Raw genomic sequence first — 26172 nt, 5'->3', positions numbered from 1 at the left:
CCGGCTCCTCTGGAGGGGGGATCTGCAGAGGGTTCTCTGCCCACTCCCCTCCCAGTTTAGCCCCAGTGCCGCTCTCGATCCAGGGCATCACCAGCAGCGGGGAGCCCGGCTGGGTGCTGCCCTCCCCACGGGGGACTCCAGCTCCGCTCCTCCGAGTGTTCCTTCCTGCAGTTGTCCAGATGAGTTGGGGCAGGCGGTGGCTGAACCTCTCCAGGGCAAGATGGTGCAGTGCAGAAGCTCTTCAGTTAGACATTGTGGTCACAAATGAGCTTGGATCAGTGACACAGGAATTACAGATCTGCAGAAATGCACTTGTTTACGCCAACTGTCGAGAGTCTCAAATGCCAGAAACAGGTTTTGCAACCAGAAATGGCTGGAAATCGCTGGTGTAGAGGAGAAAGGAGTGTGATGGTGCTGAGGCTCAGCTCAGTTCCTGCCCTAGCTGTCATCTCCTGGACATTATACCTTGCCTTCCGATCTCTGAGACACATGCCTTGGTGTTGTAGGACTCAGCTTTGGGTCCCTCTTCCCTCAGTGGAAATAACACCTGTTTTGCTCTGGCTTCATGCTATTTGTTTACACAAAGTGGAGCAACTCAAGGGAAAGGAGAAGTGTCTCTCCTCCGACATAGCCTGGCATCAGTGTGCTGCATTGCACATCTGTCATCCATGGGGACTGCGGAGTGTGATTTTTCAGCCATGAAATAATGGCCAGGTCCCTTGTTTTAATATGAAGATGAACCCGTGTGTTCATGTGAAGATGATCCGTTGATGGCTCTGAGCAACGCTGGACAGTCTGTCCAGTTTGGACACTGCTTGTGAAGAGAGATGTGGGCCAGCTGGGGAGGATCCAACGGGGAACAGCAGAGACAATCAGAGATCTAGTCAATCTGTCGTATGAGGAAAGATGAAAAGAACTGGAAATGTTTAGTCTGGAGAAATGTGATTCCAGGACACAGGGCAGCAGTCTTTTTTACATCTACTGTACCTCCACCAAGGAAGGAATAAACTGCTTTCCGTGGCTCTAACGGACAGGTCTAGGAGTGATGAGCCAAAATTACAACATAGAGAAGCTGAGTTAGATATAGGGAAAAAGATGTTATTTTTCTACTGTGGATTGAGAGACCTGGAAATCATCAATACGAGACATTTTACAGTAATGGATGGACAAACATCCAGTAAGGACAGCCTGAATCTACTGGAACCTGTTGGATACAGGGAGAAGTAAGTTGGCCACTTGAGGTTCCTTTCAACCCTGTGTGTTATGATCGTTAGATAGCATTAAATGTCCTATAACATGCTATATAGTAACTTTTAAGATCAGGACTTAAGGGGTAAATGTTAGAACAGAAGTAAAGGTGGACTTGTCATATTTTTTTTGAAAACGACCACAGAGAGATTGTCTGAGCAAAATAGCATCAGATTTCGGCAGCTTACTACAAGCCTAGATCATCCAAAAGGGCAACGAGTGCGTCACCCACCTGTAATTAACAATTCATTAAAATGGTTGTTTTATGCTATCAAAACTGTTTGAGAGATATTATTTTTCCTTTTCATGATGAAAATTTCCAGCACGATCTTGGCCGTTGTGCATGGAAGGCTCTAAGCATCGCAGGACAAAGAGGAGCAGCAGGTGAGGGCTGGGGCAGCGTGCCAAGGAGCGCTTGCTGCAGAGAAAAATGTATTATTTTTGTAGGACTGGGGTATTTTTTCCCTCCGTAGAACTTGGAAACAGATGACCCTAGAAATGCTATCGCAATTCATCATATCAAATTCTTCATTGTTTTGGGCCCTCGATTTGCAGTCAGCTTTTAATGGATCATCTCAAAAATGGCTTAAGGTTTCTTTATGACTTTTCATTACACAAAGAGCAAACAGATGTGTTGGGCCAGAGTTGCATTTATTACAGATTAAGGGCAACATTGCCTGAAATAATAAATCTCTGCCAGACAGGACACGGGAATAAAAAGTGTTTGTGTGATTTGGTCTGTGTTTCAGTGACTGGAGAAGTGTTGGGCTTCTTTGCCACCTCTCTTAGGTAAGAAGAGTCTCGAATCTTCACAGTTGGCCTCCCAGACAGAGTTTAATATGTTGTCTGCTGCCACCGCGGAACCTCATGAAGTTCAACAAGGCCAAGTGCAAGGTCCTGCACGTGGGTCAGGGCAATCCCAAGCACAAGTACAGGCTGGGTGGGGAATGGATTGAGAGCAGCCCTGAGGAAAAAGACTTGGGAGTGCTGGTGGATGAGAAGCTCACCATGAGCCGGCACCGTGCACTGGCAGCCCAGAAAGCCAACCGTGTCCTGGGCTGCATCCAGAGCAGCGTGGGCAGCAGGGCGAGGGAGGGGATTCTGCCCCTCTGCTCTGCTCTCCTGAGACCCCACCTGGAATACTGTGTTCAGCTCTGGAGTCTCCAGCACAGGAAGGACATGGAGCTGTTGGAGCGGGTCCAGAGGAGGCTACAAAGATGATCCGAGGGCTGGAGCACCTCTGCTCTGGAGACAGGCTGAGAGAGTTGGGGCTGTTCAGCCTGGAGAAGAGAAGACTCCAGGGAGACGTTCCAGCAGCCTTCCAGTGCCTAAAGGGGCTACAAGAAAGCTGGAGGGGGGCTTTAGACAAGGGCGTGTAGTGATAGGACAAGGGGCAATGGCTTTAAACTAAAAGAGGGGAGATTTAGATTGGATAGAAGGAAGAAATTTTTCACTCAGAGGGTGGTGAGGCACTGGCACAGGCTGCCCAGAGGAGCTGTGTCTGCCCCATCCCTGGAAGTGTTCAAGGCCAGGTTGGATGAGGCTTTGGGCAACCTGGTGTAGTGGAGGGTGTCCCTGCCCATGGCAGGGGGTTGGAACTGGATGATCTTTAAGGCTCCTTCCAACCCAAACCATTCTGTGATTCTATGATTCTATTTGAGATGGTCTCAGTCTGTGAGGCAGCCTGGCCTCTTTGTACAGGATACAGGGGTGCTGAAGGCTGTGACTCTTCCTTAGGAAGTCTTACGTCATGTTTTGAAGCTGCTGCCTCAGCTCCTGGGGAGGTTTGTTGCATATGGCCATTAATATTGATCAGCCTGCTCAGGGCAGGGCAGCGTCTTCGTTAGCGGTGAGTTCTCCATCGCGCACACACGTGCACCTGGACAGGCAAAGTTCATTCCATCAGTCGCATGTTTGCTTGCTCTTCAGTTGGGGAATATTTGTGGTTAAAGGAGCTGCTGTCTGAGTGTTAATCCTTTCCTTGGCAACAGATAGGCAATGTTAAGGCTGTAGATACTTCCAGGAGGTGTGTGGTGTTAGAGGTCTGACTCTTCATGGTGATGGACTCCAAACGCTCTCTCCACTGACTCCTTTGCGGTTTAAAGCTGGTGAAGATGCAAAGTCTCTCATTTGTTCTCTGGGAGCTGGATTCTGGTTTCCATTTAGTCAATCCTGCTGTGTTTCTTTAACTACTGTCATGAGGGATCCCAGGTAGAGGCTGGTGTTTTAGTTTTTGGAATTTGATTTGCCAAGAGCTCGGCTCTACAGGCAGGAGGCTGCAGGGTATGGGCACCTCGCGCTTCAGCCTTCCCTGGACTGTCAATCCCAAGACTCCAGTGTTGGTTTTATCGTGGATCTGTGGTTGAGTACTGAACCCCACTTCATCTCTGGGAGGGTTTTACAAGAGATATTGACATTTGCTGACGTTGGTGTAATGGCCGTGGTTTGTGTGCAGTATGAAGTGGGCACCGTTGAGCTGTATCCCAGCCCTCCCGTGCCCTCTGTCATCGGGCATCCTTCTCCTCAGTGCTGCAACAGGAATTCAGTCCCGGGAAGCAGAGTGGGTTTGCTGACAGCACCCATCGTACCGGGGCGCAGGAGCTGGGGTGGATTGCAGATCCGCTGGTGGAGCAGAGGTGGGCTTTGTCCAGGTGCCGGGCTGGTGCCGCGGGCACAGCGGCATCGACGGGGGGCTCTGGATGAATGCAAATGTCCGTTTGGCAACGTGTCCTCTGGAAGAGAAGTACTGTGCTTGAGATTCTCTTGTTTATCTCATTTCCACCTAAATTGGACTAACATCATGGATTTGTATTGGCACTACAGTCTAAGCTGCATGTTGTTGCTGCAGAGCCATATTGTGCAACCACATTTGAGAAAACACGGGTGACATTTAGGGATTTTCTCACACATAATCATGCTTAGTAGAAAACAGAGCATGAGGCAGAAATTGAAATAGGCTCTTAAAGGACGAAGCTGGTACAAATGACAGACTGGGTTCCCATGAGTTTCATTGTCGCGTCCCTAGAAGTGTCAAACCAAAACAAAACGCACAAGCGCTGCTCCGGTTCCTCCTCCTGGCTGATCAGGTGGAAAAATTAAATTGCAAAAGGCAAAGGATCTTACCTGCCCATCCTTACCTCCGTGGGAACCCGTGGAGTTTGTTCCTGTGCTCTTTAGAGGGATGGCTGGAAGAATCGGTCAGCTGGCACTAACCCACGAGGGCCAACGTTCAACGTGGAGGAGCGGGCAAGGAGGTGATGGAGAGCAGCATAGAGGAACCCACCTGGAGGATGATCTGGTGTACGGTCAGGTGGAGTTTGCCATCTGCCCATCCTTGTTCCTGCATTCCCATCAGCTGTACCGCTGTGTTTGTTCCCTAATCTTTAGGCAATTACGCTTGTTGGACGCAGAGGAAAAACATCTGCCATTTCTATTCAGATTAGCTGCTTATCATGCTGTGCTTTAAATACTTTCAAATGCTATTTTCTCTTTCCATCTTTCCACTCTAGCTAAATTATTGAAAAATCTGTCAAAGAGTTTCGCACATGCATTTGGCCTTAATTAAGGAAAGGGGAGTTTTTTAATTGATTTTAATATTATATTACAAGTACAAAGCATTTCCAACAGCCTGTCGTGGGAAGTCTAGCAGAAGAGTAGCTGAGGCTCTGTGCTTCATTTTCTGTTGCTTTCAGCCCAGATCTCTAAGGAAATGGGATGTCTGTGAAAACGCTGTTTGTCCCCAGTTAATAAATGTTGAATCTTCTGGATGTTTCAGCCAAAGTTGACAGAGAGGAAAAGGATCAAATGTTGACTTATGGGAAAGTGTGTGTTGGGAGCTTACCCTTAGATATTAGTGTTCCTCTGCTCACAGCATGACTTGATCTTCATTTTTTTCTTTTTCCTTTCTGAGATCCTGTACTGCACAACCCACTGCCGAAATAATGTTTTATAGTTTAGTGCTGAAGGCAAAACTAGCTTTTACTTAAAAAAAAAAAAAACTAACAAAATTCAGTGCCCACCTTTATAAGGCTCAATTTAATGCCCCCAGTTGTGCCCTCTACCAGCAGCAGAACTACCTGCATGTTGGTGCATTTTCCAGAAAATATTTTTCAGTAGCCAGCTGTTACTTGGAAGTGTTTGGGAACTTCTTCCTCTTTTAACAACCTAATAGCATTGTCAATGAGAAAATACCAAAAGTAGGTGCTTGCTGTAATGTAATGTCTTCCAGCTGCTGTATGTAAAAATATTATTTTATCTCTTTCTCCTTAGAACAGTGCAGTGATTTGTAATACATTCAGGTTTTTTATTATCCTTTTTTTTTTTTTTTTTTCCCCAGAATGAGTTTCAGCTCCGGATTAAACCCCTGGGAATAAAATATCGTAGAATCATAGAATGGTTTGAGTTGGAAGGGACCTTTAAAGGTCATCTAGTCCCAACCCCCCTGCAACGAGCAGGGACATCTTCAACTAGGTCAGGTTGCTCAAAGCCCCATCCAACTTGACCTTGAATGTTTCCAGAGATGGGGAATAAGCGCAGTGTGAGGAAAACTGCAACAGCAGATCTAGAAAAGAAGAGATTTTACTCAGTTGCTTGTGTTCACAGTTTGAGTAGAACCCAAATAAATCTGTATCAGGGCCAACATAAGCCTAGAACAAAACACAGCTGCAGGTTTTGGTTTCCACTTAGAGCAGAGCTCAAATAGGGGACTGAGAAATATTAAAGGTGGTAATGGACCAAAACCAGTCGTGGTGAGGTCCTCCTGCAGTGAGCAAAGTTACACCAGGGATGAATTTGACCTCGTTAGCTTAGGTGGACACTTCTTGCCTGGAGCAGAGCTGTGCAGCGGTGCGCGGCGCGTGCTGGCTGCTGGCCGTGCTCCCCACCGCGTGCAGATTGGATGCAAATACAAGCAGCAGGCGGTCGTCCCGTTTCTTCTTGCCTGTCAAAGGATTACCTTTGCTCGAGCGAGAAGCACTTCCTTCTTGTCACCACGCAGCGTGGTTAGGGCACAGACAGTGGGTGTACAGTCAGAAAAGTTTCCAAATGTGTTGCTGTCAGCGAGTCATTAACGTTCCCAGCAGCGTCCTCTCAATCAATGCGGGATGGTGTTTCAAAGGAACCTAAAAATTCATGGACCCAAGTCCTCCTGACGTTGCACAGAAGCAGGTGCTGACTCCTTGGCCTCCACAAACCACCCCAGCTTCACCGAATGCCTGTTCAGACTCACAACAGCTTGCTCACGTACAGAGTTTGTTTTGAGTCTCTGTTTATTCCTCTGTGAAAAGTGGTGTAAATAAACTCTTAGACTAATAAATACTTGGTGTTCATTTCATTAGAAGAAACTAAATAAATGGATACCCAGAATCAAGGCAAATTGATTTGCTACTGTGATTCTTACGGACCAAGAGATACCATTTTGAAAATTTAAAATTCATTGAAATCCCTACAGTACTGGCAAATCATTTGTTTTCTTATTAATGAATATTGTTTACGCTGTTAGTATCAGAGCTCTAAATGAACAAAACCACTTACAAAGAACAGCGTGAAATGCACATGATTTAAATGCTGATGTTAGGAGGTAATGGAAACCTTGTCCCAAGCTCATAGGAAACAAAACCATCTCCCTTGGTTCCTGTAAGCTCTGGGTCAGGACCCAGTTGCATAGCTTTTATTGTCGTGGAATTTCTTTCCTGATTAACAGGAGTGCATTTATGGGCTCCCACTGGTTCATGGAATATATTGCTGTGTGGCATAGAAGCTGTAATCATGTTACATTATAATCAACAAATGTTAATCAGGCAATTCGTAGTTTTACAGGTCCAAAATGAATTCTGTGTCTCATAGCATCTTTACAAAAATTGTTGCAATAACCTTTAAATCTTTAATACCAACTCAAAGAGGGTCTGTGGCATTTCAAGCTTTTCTCCAGTGGCTGACCCATCAACAAAAAATTCACAATAAAGCAGAGCTCCCGTCCCTCTCCTCGTGTGACGATACCATCGCATGGTAAGTCGTCTCACGGGGTTCTGACTGTCCCAGTCTTGTGAGGTGGCCACGTGCTGAGCTGTACCTGAGGACCAGTCTGAAGCACTCAGCGAAGAGCTCATGGGCACTCCATGCTGCATCACTGCAGGGTCAGTGCTTTGGACACTGGGGCAGAGCAGCGTGGTGGAAAGGGGGCACCAGGTATTGGGTTCCCTCATCACTAGTTTCTAGAGAATTGTATGGTTCTCTTTATGGTATTTTGTGTAAGGTGGGCACACCCAAGAAAGCTCCTCTCGGTGGTCTGTCGAAGAATGACTTCTCTCCTACAAGGACCAGAGGTGAGAATTCTCATCTCCTGGTGTTATTCCTATAGCCATTAGGAAACTATAACCAGGTTCTTCATCCTGCTTCTTTGCTGGTATAGGGCTCTTGCGGCTGTGATTGTTGTATCATGATAATGATTTGATCCCTGGTGGTTAAGCAAGCTGTGTTTGCAGAATTTGGTAATTAATAAGAGTTATCTGTCCTGGCCATTTCGCTGCTGTAATCTGATGGTCTCAGTGCTCTTCCTTTCAGTCCAAAACAAAACAGGGTTCCCCTCGCCCCAGTGCTGTATGTTCCTTTTTCGTAGCAACGCAGGCTGCATCCTGTACCAAGTCTGAAGCGTGGCAGTATGGCTCAGTTTTGATGCACACACTTGCTGTCGTTGTCCTTTGCTTTCACCCTCATCAGAAACCTTAGTGTAGAGGTACAGAGGCAATAATCAGGCAGAGGGATCTAGGAAGATGTAAGCGATACTAATTTGTGAACTCGTTTGTGTTAAGGTTTAAAGGGTGTCTTTCATCTTGTGTGAAGAAGTCATGAGGTCCATGACAAGGAGAAGAGGAACACAATGGGGTAATTGGACTGCAGTAATGGGATTAGGTAACCGATGCCACGGCCAGCCGGACTCCGGCTCATGCAGATCACACACAAAGGAGCCAAACTGAGCCAAGACAAAAGATCAGTCTTCCACAGTTAATGAGATAGGAGATATAAAAAGTTTAGTTTCCTAAGTGCATCTGTTTAAAAAGTTCAAATGAGAGCTGCACGGTTGGAGGGAAGTGTGAAAGTGTTGTGGAGCTTTTATGTAGACTATGCAGATTGATAGCACTGAGAGCTACAGCTCTTTGGAAAAAAGTTTGGAAGAGAATCCTATCAGAAGGTGCATTACCTGTAAATGGAAGCAGGTTTTGAGAATTCCCCCCTCACTCCAAAAGTGGTAAAATATTTTGAGTTTCGAAATGACGTTTCATTCAGAGTGACACGGTTAAGAAAGATGGCACTGTTTCGGTATTGTCACAATGAAATATTTTCCTTGATCCCAAACACGTGTTAAATCATTAGGTCTTGAAATGATGGAAAGCACTGGAGAGGTCCGGGTTTGTGGCAGATTTTAACAAACGCCAAATCTCCCTCAAGAAGCAGAATTTTCCTCCTCTATAACAGTGTTTATCGTGTTCACGTCCACGCCACCATCTCTGCTCATATCCATCCCTTTCCCACATCAACCCTTTTGTCAACAGGGAGTTCAGGTGAAGAGAGCGAGGAGCTTGCCCAGGATCACCCTGCTCGTGTTTTCAAGGCTTCCTTTGCAATCGTACCAGCCAGAGCCACGTTTTTGTTTGTCAGCTTGGCGTTCAAGGTTGCTTTTTGTTGTTCAAGGTTGCCTTGAGGTTCCATTAGCACCGTTTACGTAGCACCGTCAGCATCAAGACACATCTGCCTGATGTCAGAGAGATGCCATTAGACCCACCAGCCTCGCAGGAAAGGTTGTGTGTGTTCAGGAAAGGGAGGAGGTGTGTGTGGGGAGCACCAGGTACTTCGTGCAGCTAATTTACCGCCTGATTCAAGTCAAGGAACAAAAAGGTCACGTAAATGAGAAAGTGCTCCATCTGTTTTTATTATTCTCCAAGTCCAGTGCTGTGCTTCGTCGTGTTAAATTATATGCAGCAAGCCCCTGACAAAGGAGATAAAACAATTCATTTGCCATTTGAGGTAGGCTGTTTTTGTTGTAAACAGTTTGATGGGCTGACATTGACGGTTTTCCCCGAATTTAAATCTTACAGGCACCCTGAGGTTTTCTCAACATGACTCAATTACTAAACCTGAATTTTAAGTAGAATCCCTTTATGTGACAGTTGCCATTGAACGGTGTCGTGGGGAGGGGCGGAAGCTCCGAAATGTCAAGTTGTCCCTAGGAAAGACTCAGAAAGACAGATAAAGCAGGACCACATCTGCTTCCCGAGTCGGCGCCCGCCGGAGAGCTGCCACAGCCAGGAGCTGCCCACAGAGGCAGATTTCTACTGTGCTGGTTCATCTCTTCCTCCTCCCCAGATTTTCTCATTTGGAAAACATCTAAAATTCACGTAAATTATTCTTCTGGCAAAGTCTGACCAACCCCTGACTCAGGGAGATATGATTGAATCAATATGGAGATAATATTTTGAGAAAGAGAATAATCCAGACACAGCGGTGTTGTGCGTCCTGGAGACACCTGGTTGGGGAGTGACGGACGTCAAAAAGAAATGATGGCAACAAGTTCTGCACAAGATGGTGGGTGCCTGATGGGGCAGCCACAACTTCTCTGGGCAACCTCTTTCCAGTAGATGACCATCCTAACAGTCAAGAATTTATTCCTTCTATCCAATCTAAATCTCCCCTCTTTCAGTTTAAAGCCATTGTCCCATTGTCCCTTGTCCTATCACTACACACCCTTGTCCAAAGCCCCTCTCCAGCTTTCCTGTAGCCCCTTTAGGTACTGGAAAGCTGCTGGAAGGTCTCCCCGGAGCCTTCTCTTCTCCAGGCTGAACAGCCCCAACTCTCTCAGCCTGTCTCCATAGCAGAGGTGCTCCAGCCCTCGGATCATCTTCATGGCCTCCTCTGGACCCGCTCCAACAGCTGCATGTGCTTCTTGTGCTGGGGACCCCAGAGCTGAACGCGGCACTGCAGGGGGGTCTCAGGAGAGCAGAGCAGAGGGGCAGAATCCCCTCCCTCGCCCTGCTGCCCACGCTGCTTTGGATGCAGCCCAGGATGCAGTTGGCTTTCTGGGATGCCAGTGCCCATTGACGGTTTCTCATCCACCTTCACCCTCAAGTCTTTCTCCCCAGGGTTGCTCCCAAAAAGTCTGTAAACGAGGTGCTGGGACTGTCCCCTGTGGAGCAGAGGGACAATTCAAAGCCAGGGAGCAGAAAAGCACCTCCTGAGCATGTCTGGGTGCAGCTGCCCTGTGCAGGCACATCCCACAGAGGGGAAGCACCCAGGGGTGCTGTGTGAGCTCCGTTCTCCCCCAGCCTCAGCCCAGGCTCCCCCAGCTGTGCCCTGCCAGATGTGGTATGCAGATGTGCTATGCAGCTGCATGCCTGCCAGGGGCACTCACTGAGCAGGCTCTGCTGCTGGGGCATCTTTTTTCTTTTCTCTGATTTTCTCTTTTGTTTTTCTCTTGTCCAGCCAGCCAAGGGAGTAAAACACAATACAAAAATATGGGAAAACATCCTTACCTAAACTTTTCCAGACTTTGCTACTTAAATGAATGACCAAATGTTAATAATTTTCTGTCTCGAAATCTCATTTTTTGGTGTGAACAACTTTTATTGAAAAGATGAGAAACCAGAAAATGTGATCAGATCTGCTGGCTAGCATCCCTCATCAACAATCTTCGTATTTTTCTTTCTTCTTAGCATCCCCTTCGCCTTCTGCCTCTCCCACTCACCTCCATCTACACCTGTCTCATATTTTCACCAAATGACCAATCTGCCCAGTGTTCCCCGCTGGCTCCCATGCCGTGCCACGCACAGGGCTGGGGGCATGTCCACATCTGCTGTGAGGGTAGGTCACCTCTGGGCCTTGGGGTACCCTGTCCTGGGTTACAAGACTACAGCTGTGCTCTGTGTGCCTCGATGAGCGTGAAGGCCACTGGTTGAGCAGGGCCATGGAGTCCTGGTGTGTCCATGAGAGCCGTGGGACGGGGCAGCAGAGGGGTTTGTGAGCTCTTGGCCATTTCCACTGATGCCTTGCAGGAGGTGACCCTGCAAGTGTTGCAGCTGCTGGAGGAGCTCCATCAGCACCAACATGGCCACATCTGACTTCCCTTTCCACTCGCTGCACCCAGAGTTAACCGTTTACATCTGAACAGTTACAGCTCCCAGGTAATAACAACATTCTTCTCCCAGAGACACCTTTTTCATCTGGTTTCTCTCCGCGCTCTCCCCAGCCTCGCTGATGGTCTGTCATCCTCTTGTGTGATAGAAGTTGTTACCATGACTGTTTGCAATTTTCAGCCCGTAAGACCGTCCCGCACTGCGCTAATACACAGTTCATCTCTGTTATCTCTGGCTGTGACACATGAGCCCGCTCCCTCTGAGCTTGGAGTGCTGCATTTTAACCAATCTTTATAACCAGTTGTTCAGCCCTACTCATTTTGGAGATCCAGATGTGTTTCGGTTAAATCCATCATGTCACAGGCGTTCTTGGCTCAGCGCTCGGTCCTTTCTTCACCTCCATACCCATTCCTTACTGATCCTTTTGGCCTTTAAAATGTGTTTTCCCATGTTGCTTGCTGTGCAAGTTTTCCTCTCTGATTAAGCTTTCTGTGCTCTCCCACTGAGGGCTGTTTGATTTTGTTGACTCCCATGGAAATTGTTCGGAGTGCTCAGTGGCCACCATAACCACTGTGTCCCAAATCCAGTTATGTACAGTGGGTACCTAAGGCAGCGGGGTCAGCCCGATGTGAAGCTATACATTTGAGTCCCCGTCCCTGGATGTGAGTCCCCATCCCTGGATGTGTTTAAGAATAGGGTGGATGATCTACTTAGCGATATGGTTTAATGGGGATTAGGGACGGTTGGACTCGATGATCTCTAAGGTCTTTTCCAACCTAGAAATCTATGACTGGGGATGATTTGGTGGGGAGGTGGGGGAAGGGCTCTTTACATTAGTGATGGGCGATAGAACAAGAGGAAATGGGTATAAGCTTAGTCAGGGGAGATTCAGGTTGGATGTTAGGAAGTATTTCTTCTCTGAGAGGGTTGTCAGCCACTGGAATAGGCTGCCCAGGGAGGTGGTTGAGTCCCCATCCCTGGATGTGTTTAAGAATAGGGTGGATGATCTACTTGGGGATATGGTTTAATGGGGATTAGGGATGGTTGGACTGGATGATCTCTAAGGTCTTTTCCAACCTAGAAATCTATGAATCTATGAATCTATGAATCTATGAATCTATGACTCTATGAATAGAAATCTATGAATTTATTTAGGCTGCAAGCATCAGCTGATTAAACACACCGAAGTTCTGCACAGTTTTGTCTTGGTGGAAGCGGAGATTTGGGTCCCGTACCTTCCTTGACTTACCAGCCTCGCTAAGCTGTAGGAAGGACCCTTAGCTTTGCTTCACAGAAAGCACATTTCACTCCCCTCTGCGGATTTCCTGCCATCAGCAGCCAATTCCTCTCTGCTCCTGCTTCTCCGAACCTTTATCTGCCCTTCTTTCCCAGCTTTTAGCTGCAGTTCCTTCTGCTGTATCAATGCAGCCATTTCTTTCCCAACTTTAGCAAAGTAATCTTGGAGATAAATTTTGGTGTTATATGTTCTTATAGGTCTCCATGTAGCAGATTAGCACCTGTCAGGTCTCACTGCAGGTAACTCTCATTTCAGATAATTGGCGAAGGTTTATCTTTAAAGGTGCCTCGCTGCTGCTTTGGATGCTTTTTGAATTGAGTTCTTAGATAAGAAGTGATCATCCTGATGGATACTGCTTGGGGAGGAGTCCTGGTGTCAGCTTTACCAAGGTTAAGGCTTCATAAAGTCTGCAACCTGTTGGTTTTGACCCAGCTACTGTCTTTACAGTATGTAACAGTATTGTAAGACTCTATTTTTGGTTTGATCCAAAGAGATAACAATTGTCCTCGAATAATATTTCAAAATCATAGAATTGGTTAGAAAAACCTTGAAGTCGGTATATGGTCTGTGAATATGTGTGTACCTCTTTGTCATTGAGTGTGTTGTGATGCTTAAATAAATGTTGTAGCTTCTTATTAGACAGCTTTTGCTTCCTCAGATTAATACCATCGATAACGTAGGTGTATATATATTTAAAATTGACAGGACATTTATTTCTCTTCCCAGTGGCAGAAATCCATTAGAAGTAAACAAATTCTTTACTCTTATCAGGGTGCTTTGTGTTGTCTGCACTTAGAGATAAAGCTGCACTCCTTTGTCACCGTGGTGAAGGGAGACCGTGCCGCGTAACGGAGTCACGGCTGGCCGCAGCGCCTGGAAATTCATCGGGAACACGCGTTGCGTGGCAGGTTGCGATCCGTGTTTTCTCTTAACACTTTTCCTTCCCACGTTTGCGAAACAGCCGCGGTTTTCTGGGAGTCTGAGCTTTTGTGGCAAACACGGGGAGGTCGGAGGGGTTGTGCTCAGCCTCGAGTCCCGCGGCACCGTTAATTAACGAACACTCTGCCGCCCAAGTCGCTGCTGCTGCAGCCCCTTGGAAGTGCTCTGGTTATATTTGGGGATAAGCCCATTAGGCTTCTGATGCTCAGAGATTTCCCCCATAGTCCTGCAGTCAATTTACTTTCCTTATTTCACCAAGTGAATGTGATCTCCTTTTCAAATCCACCGGGAGATGCTGCCCTCTGCTAAATTGCTTCCCTCGGTCCATCTGTTGCTCGGCTGCCTTCTCACGCGATACAGGGTACAATAAAATGACTTTCAAGATAAAATATTTATGCACAGGCAGGGCGCAGCGGTCATCAGAGAGCAAGAGAAAGAAATGACATTTGTAGAGAGGGAAAGAACCAGCGCACAGCAAGGACTTTCTTTCTAGCATCCACAAGACCTGCAAATTTATCCAGAGGTCTCATAAATGGGGATGATTTGCACAGTAGTTGGACGTTCATTTCCACTTAGCTTCTGGCATCATCTAGTGTCGGCGTTCACCAGGGAGTTTATAACTGTCAGTCAGTTTTGTCATTTTGTGGTAGGAAAAGAGCTGAACTCTCCAAAAATTCCTCATGCAATACTCAAAAAAAAAAAGAAAAACCCAAACCAAAACTAACTGGCGAGCAAGCTCTGAGAGTCCAGGAGTCATCCCGGTGTACGAGAAGTTGTGGTGCAAGCTCTAAGGTGGACATGTCCAGTGGATGGGAAATGGTGAAGCATGGAGTGGTCTGCTTTAGGGGAATAGGGCTGAGAGGTATCAGCTGGGATAAAAAAGAGGTTAGGAGGAAGGGTTTGAGACCTCAGAAACAGGAGGGTACTCCAGCTCGGAGAAGGCAGGAAAGGCATGTACAAGGTGCTTGCAACCAAAGAGCTCAGCAGCTGTTCTGGGTCCATACAGGTTGCAGAGCAGTGAGACCATGATGTCCTTTGAAGTCTCTAGTGCTCGCCAGTAACAATTTGTCTTCCCCACTGACTGTCTTGGATTAGAGAAACAGGTATATATTCTTTTTTTTTTCCTTTCCTGTTTCTGAATTTACAGATAACTTGTTGATTATGGTTGACATGGATGAGTTATTTTTTAACTTTTAATGAATTAGCTAACTGAGTAGTTATTAACAGTTAACAAATTTCATTCTGTGGTTGCAAAACCCTCAGAAGTACTTCAGGAAATAAATTCCTCAAAGAATATGAACTGCACGTTTACTGAAAGAAATAATTACGCACTGAGCGAGTTATTGGCTTTGGTCTGTGTTTGAAAAATGATGTCCAAACTACTATATCAAACAGTGGTGGCTTGCAAGGGCTCACAGCAGAAAATCTCCTGGGCGTAGTGTGGTCCCCTCTTGGGTCTGAAGCATGCTTTTGGTACAGGCTGTAGCAGAATGGTGCCATGAGCCAGCTATTCGATGATGTACATTGGCATTGGCTACTTTGACTTAGACAATTGATTTCCATGTCTTTCCTTCTCAGGGTGGTTTATTGTCAGCTGCTATAACTTCCCAGGTAATTAAACCCCAGAATTCCCAAACCACTTGGAGCTCAGTTATTTGGGATGCAAATACAGAAACAGCTATAACGTTGACAATTTAAGAGCTGCATCTCCAGGGTAATGACAAAAATGAGACATTTATCTTAGGAGCATAGCACATCTTAGCTGTTACTACGTAGCACTCTCAAGGAGCTTCTGACATGGTTTGTTCCCCATCAGTTGTCTTCTCATCTCTGTCTACTTCAGGAACTCTAGGGGACTGTCATCCTCCCTTCATGCAACCCCAAGATTGCTGTGCATCTCATGTCTACCATCCCTTCCCTCCTTGCCTCTTCCCTTCTCATTTGCCTCTTGCAGCTCACTGACTCTTGGACCACCTCTTGTAGTCCTTGTTTGATCTTCTTTACTTACTCATGATCTTACCCAGTTTCTTCTTCTCAGGTCTCTGATCCACTTTGTAGAATCGTTCCTCGGTTACCCTCTTCTTTGGGAGTTTTCTTAACTGTTACCAGTGACCTTTAGCGTGATAGTCCCTGCAGCTTTCCCTTTGATTTCTATCCCTGTTCTTATTCCTTCTCATTCACACATACATTTTCCCCAGACCTCTTCTTTCCATCAGGCTCCTGACTGTGCGTGAACCTCCAGCCCTTGGACCTGTAGAGGCAGGAGGAAGGTGGAGCTGTGACTTGCTTGCAGCACCTGGCACCACGGGCCACATGATTTTCCAGTGAATTGAGTTTTTCTATTTTTCTGCTTTACATTCAATTCTCTAATCTTGGGGCCCTGAAGACCTGGAAGATCACCTGAAGTTTTTGAATGAGTGACAGCAAAACAGACAAATGGGGAACTAGATGATCTTTGAGGTCCCTTCCAACCCAAACCCTTCTATGATTCTGTGAAACTATGGTGTTTAGTAGGAGACTTTGCTTCGCTTGATCTGCAAGAGTTAGGAAAAGTTCACATGTAAGAAAATGCCTCTGTGTTCACAAAATAGCCTCCTTGGGGTTTATTCCAAATAACTGGGATCCCTAAGTCAATTTTCAGTCCCCTTATCATAGGTGGTGTACGGAATATGAAAGAAACACGGCATCATGGTATTTGTCTGTTGTTTTTAAGAGTATAAGAAAAGATTTATGGCATTTGTGGTCAATAGGAGGAAACTTCAAGGTCATTTAATTTGTCAGAGCACTAAAGAATATCAGCAAAGCCACGGCGTGGGCTCCGGCAGGGTCCCAGTGCTTACCCCTCTAATGATGAAGAACAAATGTTAATGTGTCGGTATCTCAGTTCCGAACCGTAATTGTAATTGTGTGTGATGTGGGCTAACTGGCAGGTGAGAAATAAATGCTTTATGTTACTTCATGCACGAAAATTTGAAAAACTGATCTGTGAGAGTTATTGTGAGTTGTCAGGAGCCGGAGCACACAGAAGATGAAGTGCGTGAGCAGGCTGGGGCAGCCAGCAGCTCTGTCTGAAGAGAAGCACCATAATGGAAAATCACAGAATTCCCTCTTAGCCAGTTCAAACAAATACGATCTTGTTTTACACTCCAGTGCCTTCAATTGCCTAAGAGAACAGCATTTTTTAACATCTAATTTGAATCATCTGACCTACTGTTGTGCAGCTTTATGTAGTTTTACTGAGCAAAAAAAAATAAGTAATCAGTAATCATAGAATCATAGAATCGTTAGGGTTGGAAGGGACCTTAAAGATCACCTAGTTCCAACCCCCTAATGTTTCAAGCTGGTGGTGTGGTATGGCATACTTAAGGTTGGCATGATAATGTTCCTTGCTCCCAACATGTGATTTTCAGCTAAATACTTAATACAGCCCACTGAGATATTAAATTGATGGAAAACTCCAATATCTAAAAACTCTCATCTCCAAGTATTGAGCGTATGTTTCTTCAGTCTCCTGGAGTGTGGGACACCCACTCCTGTGCTGTGGGACAAGCACCCTCGTGTTATCCAGCCTCAAAGTCTGAAAATACGTACGTGTTTCTCCGACAAATACAGCAATCCGATGGTGGTTGCTTAAACTTTAATGCAGTTTGTGACAGACAACAGAATTCTCCTCCCTGAGCCTCAAAGCCTCCTTCACGCCTGTTAAATTCTGCATCCCAGTGACATGAATGAAGGGGGATGGAAATCAGCTCCCTACAAGAAACCCTGGAAGTCATGAATTGTCTGAATCCTTAACGAGTTATTTAATAGCAAAGAGAGAGTTTGGTTGGCAGGGGATGTTTTTTATCACTGATAAAGGGAAAACAACTCTCGTAGCCTATGAAACAGAAAAAAAAAAATCAGTTAAAAGTTCATGAGAAAAGTCAAATATTTTCCGTTTTCCACTGCAACTTTTTAAAAGCAGCGGCGTTTTTAATGGGTTCCTTTTCACTGAAAATGTTCTTTAAAAGTGCGAGCAGTTGTTAAAAATGACATATCATAAGAATGAATTACTTGTGAAGAAATGTGAGTCTAAAGAAGAGCATGGGAGGCAGGGAGAGAAAAAGGAGAAATAAATTGCCCTATTCATTACTTTTCTTGACACCTTTTTCCACTTCCCATCCTAATTGTAGTCTGTGAAATGCAGTTATCCTGTGTCAACAGCTCCATGCAGAAGCTCTTTAAGGAAGTCTTCACCTCTCCAGGAGAATCATTAGGCTCATAGGATGAACATTTACCTTTTGGGTCCATATTTAACTGTGAATATTTGAAACACAGAGACCAACGTCTTCATATAGGTTCTGGTATTGCAGCAGAAATGCAGGAAATTGCTTTGCTGGTATCTCCATGTAGTGATTTTATTGAAATTGATGGAAAAGATTGCTGATTCTCCATCCTTTGTAGGACCTGTGGCAAAAAGACACAAAATCTCTCGCTGGAGTAATGATATAGAGACTCCAAAATAAGCACACTCTATTTGTAAGTCTAATCCTAGCATGTATATATATATATTAAAAAAGCAGTTCAGTTGCATGTGAAGTCATGGGAAAAGTGAGCTCCTAAAAAGAATTTGAGAACCTCAATACATTCATGACTTTTGGCTTTGGTTCCTAATAACATTTAGGTGAAAGTAGTCAGCTCACATGGTCCCAGTGCTAAACCAGCAGGTTCAGAGTAAGAAGCTCTGGGTGTGGCTTATCTGATTTGCTCACAAAGAGCTTGTTCACGCTTGTAAAGACATTGCAGTTGCACTGACCTGGCAGTCTTTGTGGTCACCATCTTCAGCTGCTGAAGTTGGCCTTGTCGCTTCATTGGGAAGTGCTGGTAACCCACCTGCCAGGCTGGCCCATCACCTCGGCACGGGCTGAGGTCTGCACCCAACATCTGTCCCCCACAGCTGCCTGTGAGTTGTCTGGAGACAACCCAGGTGCCAACCCAGGTGCCAACCCAGGCGCACATGGACCAGTTCTTGCACGTGTGTTTTGGTGGTGGTCAATTTTTCTTGTGTAGACAATACCTACAGGGGCTGTAGTAGGTTTGCAAACGTGTTAAAGCACATGGTATTTCAAATGTAAAAGTAGCAGTTGGCAGCGCTGTGCTTCCACTTAGGCACGTGCCCAGCGTGTTCAGTGCAAACTGGATGATCTTTGAGGTCCCTTCCAACCCTAACCATTCTATGATTCTATGATTCTACAGTATGAGCCATTAAAAAAATCACCCCAAAACTGGGCAGTGACGTTACGTGTTTAATAAGTTTCTAATATTCTGTATAAGATTTTCTTCTGGTCCATGTCACTGCTGGTGAGAAAATTGTCCTGCAGTTCATTGTTCTGTTCCTGCGGTCAGCCTGGTTTTCCAGGGAGATTGGCTGCTTTTGCTGACCTTCTTTTCACAGGGATAAACTGAAGTGATATAACCTAGGCAGGTAGCACACTGTAGTGCTGCAGAACATCTCCCCGTGGGTTGAACTGAGCACCAACAATACGTTTCAGCTTGGTCTTCAAATGAATTTTGACCCAGGTGGTATCTGTGTCTTTCTGGGAAGGGGAGGAGGACATGAAAGACACTAATTGCAGCCTGGCTGGTCGGATGAGAGCACCCAAGAGAATGTGCATTCGTTGTTCCTGGCTTTCTGGTTTATGGAGTAGGACAGGTAGGAGAGCAGAGCTGGATTGGTCACATAATCGTGGTATTGTTTTGGTCCAGGTACTGGGCCTGTGTGAATGGGGGCTGATTCATTCTGGCAACGATTTTCATCTGGTCCTTTTAATGAATCAAAAAACACGAAGCAAAAGCCACCCTCAACTTCTGAGCACTCTCTTTGTTCATTCTGACACGAGGTAAAGCAGCGGGTTCTTCTCGTGTCCTTCATGCAAAACTCCAGATCACACGTATTCAGCTGCTCTGCAGTCGCCCGTTAAGAGCAGTACCTGATGAGCCCACGTTGCCTTGAAAGGTTTCTTTATATTAACAAAGCTCCTCGCAAATCCAGGCTGACATTTACTTTGTAACCATGATAATTTCCAGTGATTTAACAGTGTGATTTTGGCTTCCTATTGTTTTGTTCAATACCTGCTTCATCAAGAGCCTGTGAGTTCTGCCAGAGAACCCCCGCGGTCACCAGGACCCGAATGACCCGTTACGGGGAAAGCTTCTCTCGGTGGCAGCTGGGGATCCGTGTTGCCCTGAAACGTGGCTGATGGCTGGAGAATGGGAAGTTTAATAGGTGGGCTGGAAATTAGCTGTCCCTTAAAAACCTAAACCAAAAGAGCTGCTGCACTGCAGGGACCTGGAGGGGCAGCAATTTCATGTAGTGTGTGCGAAGCAACTTTTCCTGTTACGTACCCTGAGTTTACTGACATTTCGTTTTGCCAAAAGGTCCTCTGTTACATACCGAGGTACAGGATTAAAAGGAGACATGTCTGTGTTCAGGAAAGGGGTAATGAGTTCACTAATTATCTTGATCCTGAGCCTCTGAGAAGAGGTGATCTCCTTTCCTGTTCATCATTTCTCCTCACCCTTGCTACAAGATGTTCTGTAATGACACTGAGAGTGAGGAACTTACAAGACTTCAGCCCCTTTAGTGTGCAGCTGCCCTGGCTCCTGCTCACCTGTGAATCCCATTCCCTTTAGGAGACGTTTCTTCCTGGTGGGACCCATCAAAGGTCCCCCTTGAGTACTTTCAGTGGAGTACTGAATGGTTCTGCCTTCATTTACAATGAAGGAACTCTGAAACCACAGGCATTGCAAAAACCTGAGGGTGAGGTTGGAAGAGACGGAAGAAGATGAAGTCCCCTGTAGTCATCATGCACCTCCTGGTGTGGAGCAGGGATGGATGGTCACAATGGAGACCACCAACACCATGGCTGCAGCCGGGCTGGCTGTGCAGGGGCTGCTGTGCCAAGCTTCGGTCGTGCTCCTGCCACCACACTCAAGCTGGCCATGCTCAGCTCCTTTCCTTGGGAAGGAAGCAGGTGCCTTTTGAGCATGGTTCATCTGAGCAGGTAGAGACTCCTGCTTGAGGATGAAGTGAATCACACCCTAGAGCTCAATGTCACCATCAGCTAGATTTCTCCTGACTTTATTATAAAGAGACTTTATCCCATAGGACCCTTAGGGTCCTTCCTAATTGCTGGAGAGAAATGGGCATTTTAGGGATGCAGCTCTCCTTCTGCAGTGAAAGTCTCATGTAGGTCACCTGAATTTTGCACCTTTAAAGGGCCTCAGGTGACCAGCTGGACGTGGCTGTCTATGCACTGGTTTACACCAGGTGTGATGGATGCCACCATTGTGTATACAACGTCATGTATAGATAGAGCAGTGATTGAGGAGCATGCAACGCCTGACACGTAGCAGCATCCAGCACCTGCAGGAGCAGAAGTGACCTCGCTGAGGATGCTGTGTTCCTGTGCTGGTTATTCCTGCACCCTGCTGCAGAAAGTCTTGGAGGGACACCCTCTGTTTTAGGTGAGAAAGTGGCAAATCAGACCAGTACTGTGACAGCACAGAGATGTGCGAGAAACCAGCAGGACCAGGTTCCTTGGTCTCACCTGAGACTTCTGAGCAGTTGTGTAAAATAACTACTGCTAGGGTGAGGGAGCCGGAACACGGCTGGAACGGAGGAGCATGTTATGTTTTATGGCAGGGCAGTTAGAGGGAAAACAGGACGACTGCTGAGACAAAGGGAAGTCCCAGGGTAAACGCGAGACAAAACGGATACTTGGAAAAGTCAGTCTGGTGAGAGAAAAAAATTAGACTTGTCCCTTCCGAATTGAGATATCTGGTCATCTTAACTTGGGTAATCTTCTGCTTGAGCATTTATTCATGCTAATGCTACATGAGTTCTCTATTATCACACCTCCTAGAGCTTCTAAGCAGCAGGCGGAGAGGAAGCTCGGCAAAGTCACAAATGGGTCCACGAGAAGCCTTGCTGGACAAATACCAGGAAAACCAGCTGTGCTGTGGTGAAAGCTGCATTGCACCCATGGAATAAGTACTTTACAATATTTACAAATGAGAGAGAACCTCTAAAAAGCATATGTCTCTGCTAAATGCCTCCCGTTAGAAATGCAGGAATTCCCATTAGTCCTGAGCAAACCAATTCCATTTCAGTTGCGCAGTCAATATTGCAAACTACTGAGTCGTAATGGTGTTAACTGTATTGCTCAAGAACTTTTAAACCCTTTAGTCTCATTTAATTCAACTTTAAGGAACACAAGGAGAATTGAGCTCTCTAAACGTGATTGGGTCTATTTTCCAAAATGCCCTTTTGAGTACAATTCACGTTGCACAGTAGATGACAGCAGCAAGAGGAAATTTCCCTTAAGTAGATGTAGGAAGCAGGCAAACTCAGGCAAGGTTTCCGTTGATGTTCATCTAGACCGACGAGGTGACTCGTCTCTTGAGGAGTTTAACAGAACACAGTTTAACTTCATTTGTAAGCTTCCTGGACATTACTGGGAGGTTTAACTGTCGGAGGTCTGCCGGTTCCCCAACGGCAGATGAACTTCTGCTGCCACTTTCCCATACACTTTGTACGGGCTGTTGTGGTTCTGCTGCAAAAGGGCAATAAAGCCACCAGCAGATACTGAGGGGATATATAAAACCACATATAGCCCCTGCAGGGACCCGTTGGTAGAGATTCAGTCAAGAAGGAGTCAGGCCATGGACATACAGGTCGCTCAGGGCTGTATTTAGATGTTGTCTTTCTTTGAAAGATCTTTGCTCAGAGATGAGAGAATGATTTGGAAATGTATTACTTATAAACGTCTGCTTTGCCCGTAAGTATCCTTTTTTGGGCTTTTTTTTTTTTTTTTTGTAGGAATAGACATCAGTATTATGAAAGCACTCTGGAGCATCTTGCTTAGAGGGAGAGGCTGCAAGAGCTGAGACTGCTCAGCCTGGAGGAGACCCGAGGAGGTCTTATCCATGTGCATAAATACCTGGTGAGAGGGAATGATGAAGACGGAGCCAGGCTTCTTTCAGTGGTGCCCACTAACAGGACAAGAGGTAATGGGCACATATTAAAACCCATGACATTCCATCTGAACACAAGAAAAAACTTTTTTCCTGTGTCAACCACTGGTGCAGATTGCCCAGAGAGGTCATGGACTCTCCATCCTTGGATGTACTCAAAACCCAACCAGACGTGGTCCTGAGCACCCTGCTCTGAGTGGCCCTGCTGGAGCTGGGAGGGTGGACTAGACCACCTCTGGAGGTCCCTGCCAGCCTCAGCCATTCTGTGAAGGGCTGAACTGGTACATCTTGGTGAGCACATCACTCTCTCCAGTTGAACTTGGTAGTGCTATCAGCGGCTATTCTTGTGCTGAGACAGTGAGGAATTAGTTTTCCATCTTAAAAACATTGTATTTGCTTTTATTTAAAGCTAAAAGAGATTTATAACTTGAAACCAAACAAGAAAATTTCCCAGACATGCCAAACTATCAACAGCTGATTTTCTTTCTGTAACTTTTTAATTTTCTTCCCACCATATGGCTTAAATTGTGTGTGAATTAATATTATTCATAAATGCAGTACAAATAGGAATAAGACCAATTATAGCAAAATATTCACCATCTTTTTAATCTCTGAGGTTATGGGAAAGGCTGTTCTCTTGCAAATTTAATATCTTAACAAAAATCACATGGTATGCAATGTTTGACTTTTGCCCCTTGGTACTTGTCAAGTTTGCAATATTTTGCCAACAAATTAACAAGGGGTATATTTCAGTGAATTTTTATAAGCCAGGGGGAATCTGCCATTTGGCTCCAAAGTGTTTGCAACGTGCTACATGAGTAATTTGGATCTGGGAGGATTCTGCTCAGAGTTTCTGGTATCTCAGCTGGCACAGTCCTTCCTGGCTTCTATTTCAGGAAGCCGCTAATTGCTTTGGGCTGGCTGCGGTGCCGCGCTCCCGAGTCACAGAGGGCTTCTCTTCTGGAGTCAAACGTCCAGTTTGGATATTGCTGCAGAGCGAATTACAGCAGATTTTTAAGACCTGTTTAGAAATGAATAACTGCAGAACGGTCGCTTGGCAATGGTTCAGTAGCCTACCGGTTAAAACTTTGTGTGTTGCAGTCATCAGAGCCTGAGGTCGCTTGTACTTGCACCATATCCCGACTCCATCTCTCCCAGTATCCTCACTCCCACAGGGAATTAGAGAAGAAGGGACACAGACAAATTGAGAATGATATTTCCACTCATCTGGCTTGCTGCCGGACATCTGCAGCTGAGAGTTTCATAAGCGAAAACTCTTTCCTGCATTTTTCAAATTTAATTTTCCTTGACTGACCATCTTTCACAAACTCACGTAGTCCGTAAGAGGATGATGACACTTGCAATAGTTGGTATGGTTGTTTGCATAACATAATTAAGGACAGAATAAGAGGGTGGAACACCAACCAACGATGGAAGCCGTAGCCCTGCAAGTGTTCCCAGAAGCTGGGTCTGGGCGTCAAATCCAGTATCAGCAGAGCTTGTTACCGTCACGAGCGAGGCTGGACTTGCTGCAGCAGTTCGGGTGAGACACTTTATGGTGTAGATGATGCTTTTGGTGCTGCTAGGAGAACGTGGGGCTTGCTAAACGTGTGTCTGTCCCAGACTTCTGCTGGTTGGCACCAGCTTCTTGAGAACCTGAATCGAAGTTGGGACTGAGTCCTTGACAAGCTGCAGTGAGGAAGCCCTCAGCCAGTTCCTGCCCCACCTGGTGGAAAGGTCCCGAGAAAATACTGGAGGGAGATGAGAAATTGCAGGGTACCCTTTTCGCACCTCAGTTAAAATGTAACCTGTTCTAAATTAAATTTATGTGAGATTAAACATAGCGAAAAAAGAGTTAATCAACAGCTTTTTGCTGCCAAAACTTCGGATGATTTTTCTTGGAATTTTTCACCTAGATGGCTATCCATTTCTCCACTAATCTCTCTTGGTATTTACAGCTTAGTTCAATAAGACCATTCAGTGCCTTTCTCGTTGTTGGTACCCTCGTGTTATCCTGTTACATCTGCAGCCCAAAAATATCTCCTGAAGCTGAAGCCTCAGTGGCAAAGCTCTGCTGCGACAGCGCATCGCCGTGTTACCAGTGACCCCCCTCACTTCTTTTTCCCCTTTGGGTGATGGAGAAGGTCCCTCTGCCAAGGAAAGTAAGTTTTCTGTAGAACCTGAGACAGATTGGCAGCAACCATAGTCCTACCTAACACTGTTCAAGCTGGCATTGCAGATCCAGCCCCATGCCTCCATTTAATCATTAAAACGAAGTCTCTGAATCTGAGAGTTCCTTGTGGTGGGCCGTTATGTCGAGAGACCAGATTTTAATCCACAGAGCTGATTTAATGAAGTGAACTTGACTGAAGTTGTGAGGGACCTCAACAAAGCCTTCCTAGAATAGGAAACAGTTTTGCAATAAATTAATGCCATCTGGTGCTACCTATGTCAGATGGACTCTCTGCATCTGTTACAGCCACAGGAGAGGAGACGTAAAAGAGAAGAATGAGAAGAAAAACAAATAATATGTGGCTTTGGAGTTGTGCTAAAGCCTCGTCTCTAAGTGACCCTTTTTATATTTTGCAGCGTAGTGAAAAATACACAGGGATATGTGCCAGTGTATCACCAGTTTTCCATAAAGAAGCCTTTCTGTATTTTGCTGTTCTTTTACTTTTTTCCCCTCTCTGATTCAGAACCTCGAGGTTCCCATGCAGGCTGTGAGGCAAGTGGGCTGCACTTCCATCTCCCTCTCCAGCTCCGGTGCTTCGCAGCTGGAGTCTTCATAGAATCATAGAATCATAGAATGGTTAGGGCTGGAAGGGACCTTCAAAGGTCATCTAGTCCAACCCCCCTGCAAGGAACAGGGATATCTCCAACTAGATCAGGTTGCTCAGGGCCTCGTCCAACCTGGCCTTGAACGTCTCCAGGGATGGAGCATCCACCACCTCTCTGGGCAACCTGTTCCAGTGTTCTACAACTCTCATGGTAAAAAATGTTTTCCTAATATCCAATCTGAATCTACCTCCCTCTATTTTAAAACCATTACCCCTTGTCCTATCACAACTGGCCCTCCTGAACAGCCTCTCCCCATCTTTCTTGTAGGCCCCCTTGAGGTACTAGAAGAACCTCTATTTCCTCTATACTGTGTCGACATTTGGTACGTAAATCTTCTAATTTCCATCCCTGTACTCAGAGTGTAAGTTTTCCAGCAGACAATGACAAGGAGTTACCAATCTCACGTTTGCCTCCTTTCTTGTGATGCTTTGGGTGCAAATCCTGCGCCGGGCTTCAGGCTGGTGCCGGCAGGTGTGTGCGCGGGCTGCGCGCCTGTAGGAGCGGGGTGAGCTTCGTCCTGCAAAAACAGGTGATGGAAACTGAAACAGAGGTATCTACGTTTTCCAGAGGTGATATCTGAAAGGTTTTCCTGCATTTCTCAGAATCGGCACTTCCAGCCTGCCTGTCCCGATTCCGGCGATTTAGTTGCGGCTCTGGTTCTCTGTTACCTGGCGGTGCCCGCGCTCGGTGGTGTGGTTTCACCCCACGGGT

Source organism: Tauraco erythrolophus, chromosome 6 (assembly GCF_009769465.1).
Source record: "Tauraco erythrolophus isolate bTauEry1 chromosome 6, bTauEry1.pri, whole genome shotgun sequence".
Lineage (NCBI taxonomy): Eukaryota > Metazoa > Chordata > Aves > Musophagiformes > Musophagidae > Tauraco > Tauraco erythrolophus.
Note: the sequence above shows the minus strand (reverse complement) of the source record.